The sequence below is a fragment of the Primulina eburnea genome, chromosome 14 (genome assembly GCF_022965805.1).
Source record: "Primulina eburnea isolate SZY01 chromosome 14, ASM2296580v1, whole genome shotgun sequence".
Lineage (NCBI taxonomy): Eukaryota > Viridiplantae > Streptophyta > Magnoliopsida > Lamiales > Gesneriaceae > Primulina > Primulina eburnea.
In genome coordinates this window covers 17217868-17230077 of record NC_133114.1, presented here as the reverse complement: position 1 = coordinate 17230077, position 12210 = coordinate 17217868, and the positions used below count along the sequence as shown (strand labels likewise).

At 39.8% G+C, this 12210-nt stretch overlaps 1 non-coding gene across 1 annotated transcript; it reads right to left on the bottom strand.

Moving 5' to 3' along the window:
* Nucleotides 1–229: 229 nt before the first annotated feature.
* On the bottom strand, nt 230–336 carry LOC140813376 (small nucleolar RNA R71). Its single transcript, XR_012113911.1, has one exon. It is a non-coding gene; the product is annotated as a small nucleolar RNA R71 (small nucleolar RNA).
* Nucleotides 337–12210: the final 11874 nt, after the last annotated feature.

Below are 12210 nucleotides of genomic sequence, written 5' to 3'. Positions count from 1 at the left end.
AACTGCAGTAGATGACCCAAACACGCACATCGCGGATTTTCTTGAAATTTGCGATACTTTTAAATTCAATGGAGTTTCTGATGATGCTGTTAGATTGCGTTTGTTTCCTTTCTATATACGTGATAAAGCTAAAGCATGGTTAAATTGTTTTCCTGTAGGTTCGATCACTACATGGGAAGACATGGCGAAAGCATTTCTCATTAAATACTTTCCTCCATCAAAGACCATGAAGCTGCGGGCAGACATTACAACATTTGCTCAATTCGATCAGGAGTCTTTATATGAGGCATGGGAACGCTTCAAGGATATACTACGAAGATGCCCACATCACGGATTACCACTTGGGTTAGTCGTTCAAACATTTTATTATGTTTTGCTTACTCCTAACCGTACTATGATAGATGCTGCTTGTGGAAACTTGTTCAGAAAAACTGCGGAAGAAGGATATGAGTTGTTGGAGGAGATGGCTGCTAGCAGCTATCATCCTCAATTTGAAAGAAACAACAAGCGGAGGAGTGCAGGAGTTCACCAGGTAACTGATTTTTCTGCTATTACTGCACAACTTGATGCTTTAAACAGGAAACTAGACAGCTTGAATGTGGGTGGCACGGCTATGCGTCTTCAAGAGATATTCTGTGAAAAGTGTGGAGGGGAACACTATGTGAAGGACTGTCAAGATGACAATCCATTTATGTGCAAGAAGGGGCACCAATAAATCAAGTAGGGGTCCAAAACCGTCCAAGGAACGATTCATATTTGAACACACACAATCCTGGATGGAGGCAACATCCCAACTTCTCATGGGGTGGCCAAAACAGTCAGAATCGACCACAGGGAAGACAACCATATGGAAAACAACCAATGTACAGATCTGATCCTCCTAGAGAAGAAAAGTCCAACCTGGAGCAAATGATGTCTAAGTTTATTTCATCCACTGAAACTAGACTTCAAAACCAAGATGCATCGATAAAAGGGCTCGAGAATCAGATTGGAAAGTTAGCAAAAATGATAGCAAGTAGAGAGCCATGCACCTTGCCGAGTAACACCGAGACAAATCCAAAAGATCAAGTGAAGACCATCGAGTTGAAGAGTGGGAAAGTTTTAGAGTCAAGAGAAAAGAGAAAACTCAAACATTGGATGAACAGACTGAGACATCTAAAGGTAAGTCTTCTAACACTGCACCAGCACCCACTGCACAATCAAAAATTGTTATTCCTCCAACTTTCCCTACAGCATTGAAAAAAGAAAAACTAGATGCACAATTCGGTAAGTTTCTTGAGGTATTTAAAAATATTGCATATCAATATTCCCTTCGCCGATGCTTTAATGCAAATGCCTAGTTATGCTAAATTTTTGAAGGATATCTTAGCAAACAAGAGAAAATTGGAGGATCACATGACGGTAAATCTAACTGAAAATTGCTCTGCTTTGGTGCAAAAACAAAATCCCACCGAAACTTAAAGATCCAGGGAGTTTTTCTATTCCTTGCATGACTGGTGATGTTGTTTTTCATAAAGTCTTGTGTGATCTTGGTGCAAGTATTAATCTTATGCCGTTGTCTGTGTTTAGGAAACTGGGATTGTGCGAACCTAAGCCAACGATGATGTCTTTACAACTTGCTGACAGATCTGTCAAGTATCCACGAGGAGTGATTGAGGATGTGTTAGTTAAAGTGGACAAATTTATTTTTCCTGCGGACTTCGTGGTACTTGACATGGAGGAAGACATGGAGATGCCTTTGGTTTTGGCGAGACCATTCCTTGCAACTGGAAAGGCTCTGATTGATGTTCAAGAAGGGAAGTTGAGATTGAGAGTGTGAGAGGAAGAGATTACTTTTGATGTCTTTAATGCACTTAAGCACACTCTGCATTCTGATTGTTGTTTTAGAATTGATGCTTTTGATCCTCTTGTGTCTAACTATGTGCAGGAGGCACTTAGGGATCATTTGGAGGCCACTATCACTACTGAATTGGGAGAATAGGAATTGGATGAAGAAAAAGTTGAAATAGTGGCATACTTTAATGCAACCATCCATGGAAAAAGCCGGTGAGGATGAGACTGGAAGATCTGGGGATCGCAGAGATTTGAGCCCCTCCCAAGTCAAGCATAGAGGAACCACCGACGCTTGAGCTCAAACCATTGCATCCGAACCTAAAGTACGTGTACCTAGGTGAGAATAACACTTTACCTGTCATTATTTCTACTGCTTTGACAGATGTGATGGAGGACAAACTGTTGAAAGTATTGAAAGCGCACAAGAGTGCATTTGCGTGGAAAGTGGCGGATATTAAAGGGATCAATCCATCAGTCTACATGCACAAGATATTGATGGAAGAAAAGTACTCGCCTCTCGTGCAACCTCAAAGAAGATTGAATCCAAAGATGCAAGAGGTAGTAAAGACAGAAACTATCAAACTCCTTGATGCAGGTATTATTTATCCTATATCTGATAGTGCATGGGTAAGTCATGTTCAGTGTGTGCCGAAAAAAGGTGGGATCACTGTGATCACAAATGAAAATAATGAATTAATACCCACTAGGACTGTTACGGGATGGCGTGTGTGCATTGATTATAGGAAATTAAATGATGCCACCCGTAAAGACCACTTTCCCCTCCCTTTATTGATCAAATGCTTGAGAGGTTAGCTGGTCATGAGTTTTATTGCTTTTTGGATGGGTATTCTGTGTATAACCAAATCATGATTGCGCCCGAGAACCAAGAGAAAACCACTTTCACTTGTCCTTATGGCACTTTTGCTTTTAGACGGATGTCTTTTGGTTTGTGTAATGCCCCGACCAATTTTCAGCGATACATGACCGCAATATTTCATGACATGATAGAAACTTTTCCTAAAATTTTTATGGATGAATTCTTGATTTTTGGCCCTTCTTTTGATGACTGTTTGCAGAACTTGAAGGTGGTGTTGATGAGATGTGAGGAGATGAATTTGATGCTGAATTGGGAAAAGTGTCATTTTATGGTACAAGAAGGGATAGTATTGGGGCACAAGATATCAGAGCATGGAATAGAGGTGGATAAGGCAAAAGTCGAAGTTATCAAGAACTTATCACCTCCGACATCCATCAAGGGAGTTAGAAGTTTTCTAGGCCACGCGGGCTTTTATCGGCAGTTTTATCAAAAAAATTTCTAAAATTGCCAAACCTCTATCTTCCTTACTTATGAAAGATGTGCCCTTTGATTTTAATTCTGACTGTGTACAGGCATACGAGGATTTGAAGTAGCGCTTGGTGACGGCTCCTGTCTTGGTGGCACCAGATTGGGATCTACCTTTCGAGATCATGTGCGACGCCAGTGACACTGCAGTGGGAGCTCTGCTTGGCCAGCGGAAAAACAAGGTATTTCATACAATTTACTATGCAAGTAAGACCTTAGATGAGGCTCAATTGAATTATGCAACAACTGAAAAGGAATTACTTGCAGTAGTATTTGCGCTTGACAAATTTCATTCCTATCTTGTTCTGTCTAAAGTCATCGTTTACACAGACCACTCTGCACTAAAATATTTACTGGCTAAGAAATATGCGAAGCCACGACTACTTAGGTGGATCTTACTGTTGCAAGAGTTTGATTTAGAAATAAAGGATAAGAAGGGTGTTGAAAATGTGGTAGCTGATCATCTTTCTAGGCTAGAGCACGTTAGTAAAAACTGTGAAAACGATGAAATAGATGATTGGTTTCCGGATGAACAGATTTTAGCGGTAACAAATTGTCCTTGGTTTGCAAACTTTGCGAATTTTCTTGTTACAGGCTCACCCTCTCCAAATTTAACGTTTCACCAAAGAAAGAAATTTTTTTCGGACGTGAAATATTATTTTTGGGAGGAACCCTTCTTGTTCAAAATATGTGCAGATTCTATGATTAGAAGGTGTGTAGCAGAGGAAGAGTTTGGTCAAATTCTCAATCGTTGCCATGACCGTGAGGTAGGTGGTCACTTTGGACCAACAAGGACGATATCTAAGGTACTCGAATGTGGCTTTTATTGGCAACCCTATTTAAAGATGCTCGTTCTTATGTGCTATCCTATGATAAATGTCAGCGGACAGGTAACATCTCTAACCGTCATGAAATTCCATTGAATAACATCATTGAGTGTGAGGTTTTTGATGTGTGGGGGATAGACTTCATGGGACCGTTTCCCAGTTCATTCACGAAAAAATATATTTTGGTGGCGGTTGACTATGTGTCTAAATGGGTAGAGGAAGAAGCATATGCCACTAATGATGCTAAGGTGGTCTTGAAATTTTTGAAGAAAAACATTTTTAACAGATTTGGAACACCGAGAGCAATCACTAGTGGTGGCGGCACCCATTTCTGTAAAAAAATATTTGAACAACTCTTGAGCAAATACGGTTTCACACATAAGATCTCTACCCCCTATCACCCCCAGACAAGTGGTCAAGTTGAGGTATCTAATTGAGAAATCAAGCGAATTTTGGAAAAAATGGTGGGTGTCAGTAGGAAAGATTGGTCGGTGAGGTTAGATGATGCTCTTTGGGCATATAGGACTGTATTTTAAACACCTATAGGCACTACACCATATAGGTTATTTTTTGGTAAAGCATGTCATTTACCTGTAGAGTTAGAGCATTGAGCATACTGGGCCACAAAAGCATTGAACTTTAATTTTACTGATGCAGGTGAACGACGTCTACTTGCAACTGGATCAGTTAGAGGAATTCCGGAACCTGGAATATGATCTTGCACTGTTATACAAGGAGCAGACGAAGAAGGCCCATGACAAGCGAATCATCGAGAGAGAATTCAAGGAAGGTGACAATGTCCTACTCTACAACTCCCGTTTGCGACTGTTTCCTGGAAAACTGAAGTCACGATGGTCTGAACCATTCGTAATTTCTAAAGTATACCCGTCAGGAGCCGTGGAACTGCACGATGGAAAGGATGGGACATTCACGGTCAATGTCCAGCGACTGAAGCACTACATGGGTGGCATAATTGAGCCACAACTTGGAATCACCTCGGTTCCAAAACAATTCAAAATGAGACCGGCCGACAGTCTAGCTCTCGACTGCAAATTGAGAACTACCTTTCTTTCCCTTCTCTTGCATTTAATTTGATTTTTCTTTCTTGTCAAATCTTTTACTAGTTGTTTTGTTTTTATTTCAAAAAAAAAGTAAAATTTCCAGTCGGAATCTATAAATAGAGATGCAACAAAACTGCTTATACACTAAGGCAACAATTTACAAAGTATTGCATCTGATCATTGAGGATCATTAAGTGTTAAGAATTCTTTGTAAATCATTGTATTCGAGAACAGTTCGTATACTGTTTCTTCGTTCAGTTGAGTAGACTAGGAGTTTCAGTTTTGACAGTGTTAAGTTCAAACTGAACTGGGTTTTTGCAAATTGCTTATAAAGATCAAAGACGAGAGGGAGAATGTCTAATTTGGAGTAGATGATGTCTACATTTATCTCATCCACAAAAACTAGACTACAAAACCAGGATACATCGATAAATGGGTTGAAAAATCAGATGAGACAGTTGGCTAAGATGATCGCTAGTAGAGAGCCGGACACCTTGCCAAGCAACAGTGAAACTAATCCGAAAGATCAAGTAAAGGCTATAGCACTGAGGAATAGAAAAATACTTGAATAAGAGGGGATGGAAAAAAGGGGCAAAGAGAAGAAGCGGCTGACACGTCCACAGGTAAGTCTACTAACTCTTCACCGGCATCCACTATACAACCTAGAATTGTTATTCCTCCACCTTTTCCCGCGGCATTGAAAAAAGCTAAAATTGATGCGCAATTTGGTAAGTTCCTTGAAGTATTTAATAAATTGCACGTTAATATTCCTTTTGCTGATGCTTTGATGTAAATGCCTAGTTATGCTAAATTTCTGAAGGACATCTCAGCAATTAAGAGGTAGTTGGAAGATTACATGATTTTCAATTTAACTGAGAACTTCTCTGTATTGGTGCAAAACAAGATCCCACCAAAACTCAACGATCCAGGGAGTTTTTCTATTCCTTGAATGATTGGTGGTTTTGTTTTTCATAAAGATTCTTGGTGCGAGTGTTAATTTTATGCCTTTGTCTGTGTTTAGGAAACTATGATTGGGAGAGCCTAAGCCAACAAGGTGTCTTTGCAACTAGCAGACAAATCTGTCAAGTATTAACGAGGAGTCATAGAGGATGTATTGGTGAAAGTGGAAAAGTTTATATTTCCTGCAGATTTTGTAGTGCTTGATCTGAAGGAGGATATAGAGATGTCTTTAATTCTAGGGAGACCGTTCCTTGCAACTGGCAAGGCCGTGATTGATGTGTAAGAAGGGAAGTTGAGATTGAGAGTGTGAGATGACAAAATCACTTTTGATTTTTTCAATGCTCTTAAGCACACACTGCACACTAATGATTGTTTAAGAGTTAATGCTTTGGATTCACTTGTGCGTAATTTTGTGTAGGATGCTAAGAAGAATCCATTAGAAGCCACCCTCACTACTGAATTGAAGGAGGATGAACTGGACGAAGAAAAATGTGAAATAGTGGCATACTTTAATGCCAATCATCTATGGAGAAATCTAGTGAGGATGAAATTAGAGGATTTGGGGGGTTGAAGAGACTTGACCCCTCAAAAGGCAAGCATTGAGGAACTACCGACACTTGAGCTTAAAACACTTGCCTCCACACCTAAAGTACAAGTACTTAGATGAGAATAATAAATTACTTGTCATTTTTTCTGTTGTTTTGACTTATGCAATGGAGGACAAGCTATTGAAGGTCTTTAAAGAGCACAAGAGGGCGTTTGACAGGAAGGTGGCAGACATCAAGAGAATAAATCCATCAATCTGCATGTAAAAAATCCTGATGGAAGAAAATTATTCACCCCTCATGCAAACTTAGATGAGACTCAATCCAAATATGCAAGAGGTAGTGAAGGCTGAGACTATCAAACTTCTTGATGCATGTATTATCTATCCTATTTCCGATAGCGCATTGGTAAGTTATGCTTAGTGTGTACCTAAGAAAGGTTGGATTACTGTGATCACTAATGAGAAAAATGAATTTATTCCCACTAGGACTTTTACGGAGTGGAGATTGTGAATTAATTATAGGAAGTTGAATGATGCCACCCATAAATACAACTTCCCCCTTCACTCTATTGATCAGATGTTAGAAAGGCTAGCAGGGCATGCGTTCTATTGTTTCCTAGGTGGGTATTCTGGGTACAATCAGGTCACTATTACACCTGAAGACCAAGAGAAAACCACCTTCACTTGTCCTTATGACACTTTTGCTTTCAAACATATGCCATTTGGTCTTCGTAATGTCCCTGCCACTTTTCAATTATGCATGACTGCTATATTCCATGATATAATTGAAACTTTTCTTGAGATATTTATGAATGCCTTCTCATTTTTGGTGCAACGTTTTTTGTGTGTTTTTTTTTTTTTTTGCAGAATTTTAACTTGGTGTTGATAAGGTGAGAAGAGACAAACCTTGTGCTGAATTGGGAGAAGTGTCATTTCATGGTACAAAAATGGATTGTGCTAGGAAACAAGATTTATGAACAAGAGATTGAGGTGGATAAGGCTAAAGTAGAAGTCATCAAGAATCTACCACCACCGGCATCAGTAAAGGGAGTTAGAAGTTTTCTAGGGCATGCCAGTTTTTATCAGCATTTCATTAAAGATTTTTCTAAAATTGCTAAGCCCCTGTCTTCTCTGCTTATGAAAGATATGCCATTTGATCTCAATTCTGATTGTTTGCAGGCATATAAGAACTTAAAGGAGCAGTTTGGTGACAACTCCTATTTTGGTGGCACCTGACTGGGATATGCCCTTCGAGGTATGAGAAGCTAATGATAATGTGGTTGGTGCTGTTCTAGGTCAAAGGAGGAACATGTTATTTCACACCATATACTATATAAGTAAGACTTTATATAAAGCGCAATTGAATTATGCAACAACTGAAAAAGAATTACTTGCAGTAGTGTTTGCTCTTAATAAGTTCCATTCATACCTTGTTTTGTCGAAGTCATTGTTTTACAGATCACTCATGCACTTAAGTACTTGTTGCTAAGAAAGAGGCCAAACCATGATTGCTTAGGTGGATTTTACTTCTTCAAGATTTTAACCTCGAAATAAAAGATAAAAAGGGTGTAGAGAACGTGGTAGCCGATCATCTTTCTAGACTTGAGCATATTAGCAAAGAATGTGTAATTGATGAGATAGATGATTGGTTTCCTGATGGGTAGTTTTTAGTGATGCAAAAAAGTCCATGGTATGCCGATCTCGCTAATTTTCTTATTACATGCTCACACTCCTCAAATCTAACATTTCACCAAACAAATAAATTCTTTTCGAAAGTGAAATATTATTTTTGGGAAGAACCATTTGTTCAAAATTTGTTCAGTTTGCGATGTAAACAACTCGTAGGTGATCCTAGATACTGTACAACTAAGGTAGATCATTAGTAACACAATTAACAAGATTTGTTACCATCAAAATCAAGATTGCGAACTTGAAAAGTTCCAACAATCTCCCCCTTTTTTATGGTTACAAAACTTGGGCAGTTAAGTGCAATATATTCAGTTTAAGAGTTAGAACATTCAAATTGTCGAAAGCTCCCCCTTAACAAATGAATCAAAAGAAAAACACCTTTTAAAACTGAGTAGAAAGTAGAAAAATTTAAAACAGTATTTATCAGTTGACTGAGAGAGTAACTGGATTTTAATACATGTTTTCAGTTAAAAAGAACGCTCCCCCTCAGGAAATGAATGAAAGCCCGTATTTGTAAGGTCCGAGATTTATTAGTATTCATTAATATGAGACTCGGAAGATATGAGAATGCATGACGTGCAAGGAGAGGAGAAAATACATGAGAAATTAGGGTTTTACAAGACCGCACCCGCGCCCAGAACAGGAGTGCACCCGCGGTCATACAATTAGGAATTTTTACAAGAAAGGCCGAAGCCAGACCGCACCCGCGGTGCAACCCAGACCGCACCCGCGGTGCATAGACAGAAAGTTGGCAAAATTTATTCGAAGCAGGACCGCACCCGCGATGCGAGAAGACTGCACCCGCGGTGGTGTGACCGCACCCGCGGTAAGAATAAGACCGAACCCGCGGTCGTCATTTTTGAAAAATAAAAACCATGCCGAAGCATGAGCGCACCCGCGGTCTGGACATGAGCGCACCCGCGGTGCTGCATGCGAGAAATCCACCATCTCTTCTTGAGTTGACACATGGCATATATATATATATATATAGACTTTGAGCTGAGTCTTCATTTCTTCATTCCAGCAGAAGACAGAACCGAGAGCTCCTTGGAATAGCTTCAAGTTCTTCATAGCTTAGAAACTATTTTGTGCGAGATTTAGCCATCCGATTTTAATGCCAAGTTAAGATTTGGATTCCTCTTATCATTAGCTTCAAAAGGATGTAAGTATGATTCATTTCCTGCATGATTTGAGATATGGTGATTAGGGGAATTATGAATTTCACTAGATTATGTGTTCATGTTAAGCTGGTGATTGTAGATTTGAAACCGGAACGAAGAAATGATATTGAACTCAATTGTTAGGATTTTTCAGCAAGTTTAGCATTGAGTTATGCAGAGTTTTGAGAGTAGGATGTTCTATGAGGTTGATTATGGATTGTGGAAAGTAGATATTGATATATATTGAGAATTGGATTGCTCGGTATTAAGAAACTACACCGTTATGCCGTCAAATTGCGTTTACATGTACTAATGATTGTAAATGGATTGAATTGAGTTAGGAATTAATAGAATGTGTATTGAACATTGCCATTTCAGATTCATCATACCTCACTTCGACATCGAGACCTCGACATCGATAAAGGTTTAGCAACGAAATGTATAATGCATGTTTTGTTTGGGGAGATACAACCCAAATGAGATCCCATTTGAGTTTCCCAACCAAAATCACATACTAGATTTATTGTTTATATTGTAATATGATTGTGATTTGTTTATAGACTTGTATTCAAATCTTTTGAGATGATTATGCTTTGTTTACAGATTGTTATTCATTGCATTTAAAATAGAGAGTCTTGACAGAACAGTCAAACTTTTAGACATTCGGTGATATCACAGCTTAGGGGAAGATCAGTCTCCTATTGTAGATGTGGATACAGATCAGGCCGAAGTCTAGGAATAAGACGTACAGTCACCCCGATTGGGAGGGTAGGTGATAGATCGTCTTATTCACACCGGGATCCCTAGAGTTATAGTCGAGTCGAGTCCAGAAATGATTTGATTCGCATTGCATGTTTATATGGATGTCATTCATAATAGCATGTTTCATGTGTTAGATTGATTATATGCATGTATACATGTTTATACTGGGATTTGTTCTCACATGAGTTTCCGGCTGTTGTTATGTCTGTATGTGTGCATAACAACAGGTGGGGCAGGATCTGGGTCAAGACAGAGATGAGATCGTGATAGCGTGGTGACTTCGGGCGCAGCAGAGGACTAGTTGTGACTACTAGCTTTGTACTACTTGTAGATAGTAGTTTGTTTTAAACACTAGTGGTACGAATGTATAATAGCAAGAATTGTATTTACATTTGATGAAATAAAGTAGAATTATCTATTGTGCTTAGTTTTATTAACATTTGATGTAATGTTAAAAGCAAAAATTTGACCCACTTTTCATACTAAAGATCCATTTAATCCCAAAGAAATGAGTTAGAGGCCTGGTCCCCACTACAGGTGGTATCAGTGCCATAGATCCTTTAGATTGAGATAAGATAGAATGAGCGGGGTAGATCGAGTCATCTTCCTGGTCTTATGATGTGCTAGCATGATTTATTGTTTTCCCTATTACATGTTGTGTGTTATCTGATGTGATTACAACATGTAATGACTGAATCAGAACCGATTCTGGATCAGAGGTAAATGATCAGCGGAGGGCTGAGACAGTTTGTATAGCATGTACACTAATTTGTTTGAATACCAGATACATGCCTCCTAGAAGAGCAGCCGTGCCTTTGCGACCCACAGCACCAGAACAGGGTAGCACATCTGGGGATCCGATGGATGTTACTGCTACACCTATGGAGACTCTGTTAAAACGATTCCAGTCTTTCAGACCACCTACCTTAAGAGGTACAGAAAACGCAATCGAATGTGAAAGCTGGTTGGAGGATATTGAGATGTTATTCGAGTCCCTAGAATACAATGATGAAAAACGGGTGAAACTCATTGGCCATCAACTGCAAGACGTGGCTAAGAATTGGTGGTTGAATATTAAAAGAGCATTAGAGCAGCGTGGCACAGAGATTACCTGGAAAGTGTTCAAGACCGAGTTTTATCAGCGATTCTTTCCTGTATCCTACCGTAAAGATAAAGGCGCTGAGTTTGCAAACCTGAGGCAAGGGCAATTAAACATTGAAGAGTATGTCGCTAAATTTTCTTCCTTGCTTCGCTTTGCATCTCATGTTTCAAGTAGTGATGAGGCCAGTAGCAGATCAGTTTATAAACGGCTTAAATCCCGATATCTTTACATTGGTAAATACTGGGAGACCCAATAATTTCGCCGATGCATTGAACCGTGCCAAAGGAGTAGAAGCGGGATTGCTTAGGCAACGGAGTGTTCCGTATGTTGCTCCGATTCCGAGACCGCCACAACCTGCAGTGCAACCTCCTCCCAGAATTGAGAGTGGTGGTAGCAGTAGTGGGCGAAAGGATCAGCTGAAAGCGAAAGGGAAGCAGTTTAAAAGAGCAGGGAGCAGTTCGTCGAGCTCCAGTGGATCAAGACAGATTGATTTTGATCAGAGTACAAGGTATACATGAGTCTACTGCAATTCTTGTGGGGGTAGACATGCGACTGAACAGTGCCAGGGAGTTACGGGCCGATGTAATATTTGTAGGCAACCAGGTCACTTTGCCAAAGTGTGTCCACAGAAAGGTTTACAGCAAATGCAAAGTGGAAGAGCATCTGGTTCAGTACCTCAGCTTGAAAGGCAAGCATCATCGGTCCACTCCTTCCAGCCACCACAGGCACAGATGCAGCCCAGAGCCAGAGGTAGCCAGACTGTGAGCCAACCTCCTCGACAACAGGCTCAAGTGTTTGCATTGACGGAAGAACAAGCCCAAGATGCACCAGACGATGTCATCGCAGGTAACTGTTCTCTTTGCGGTTATCCTGCTTATATATTGATAGACACAGGTGCATCACATACATTCATCTCAGAACGATTCG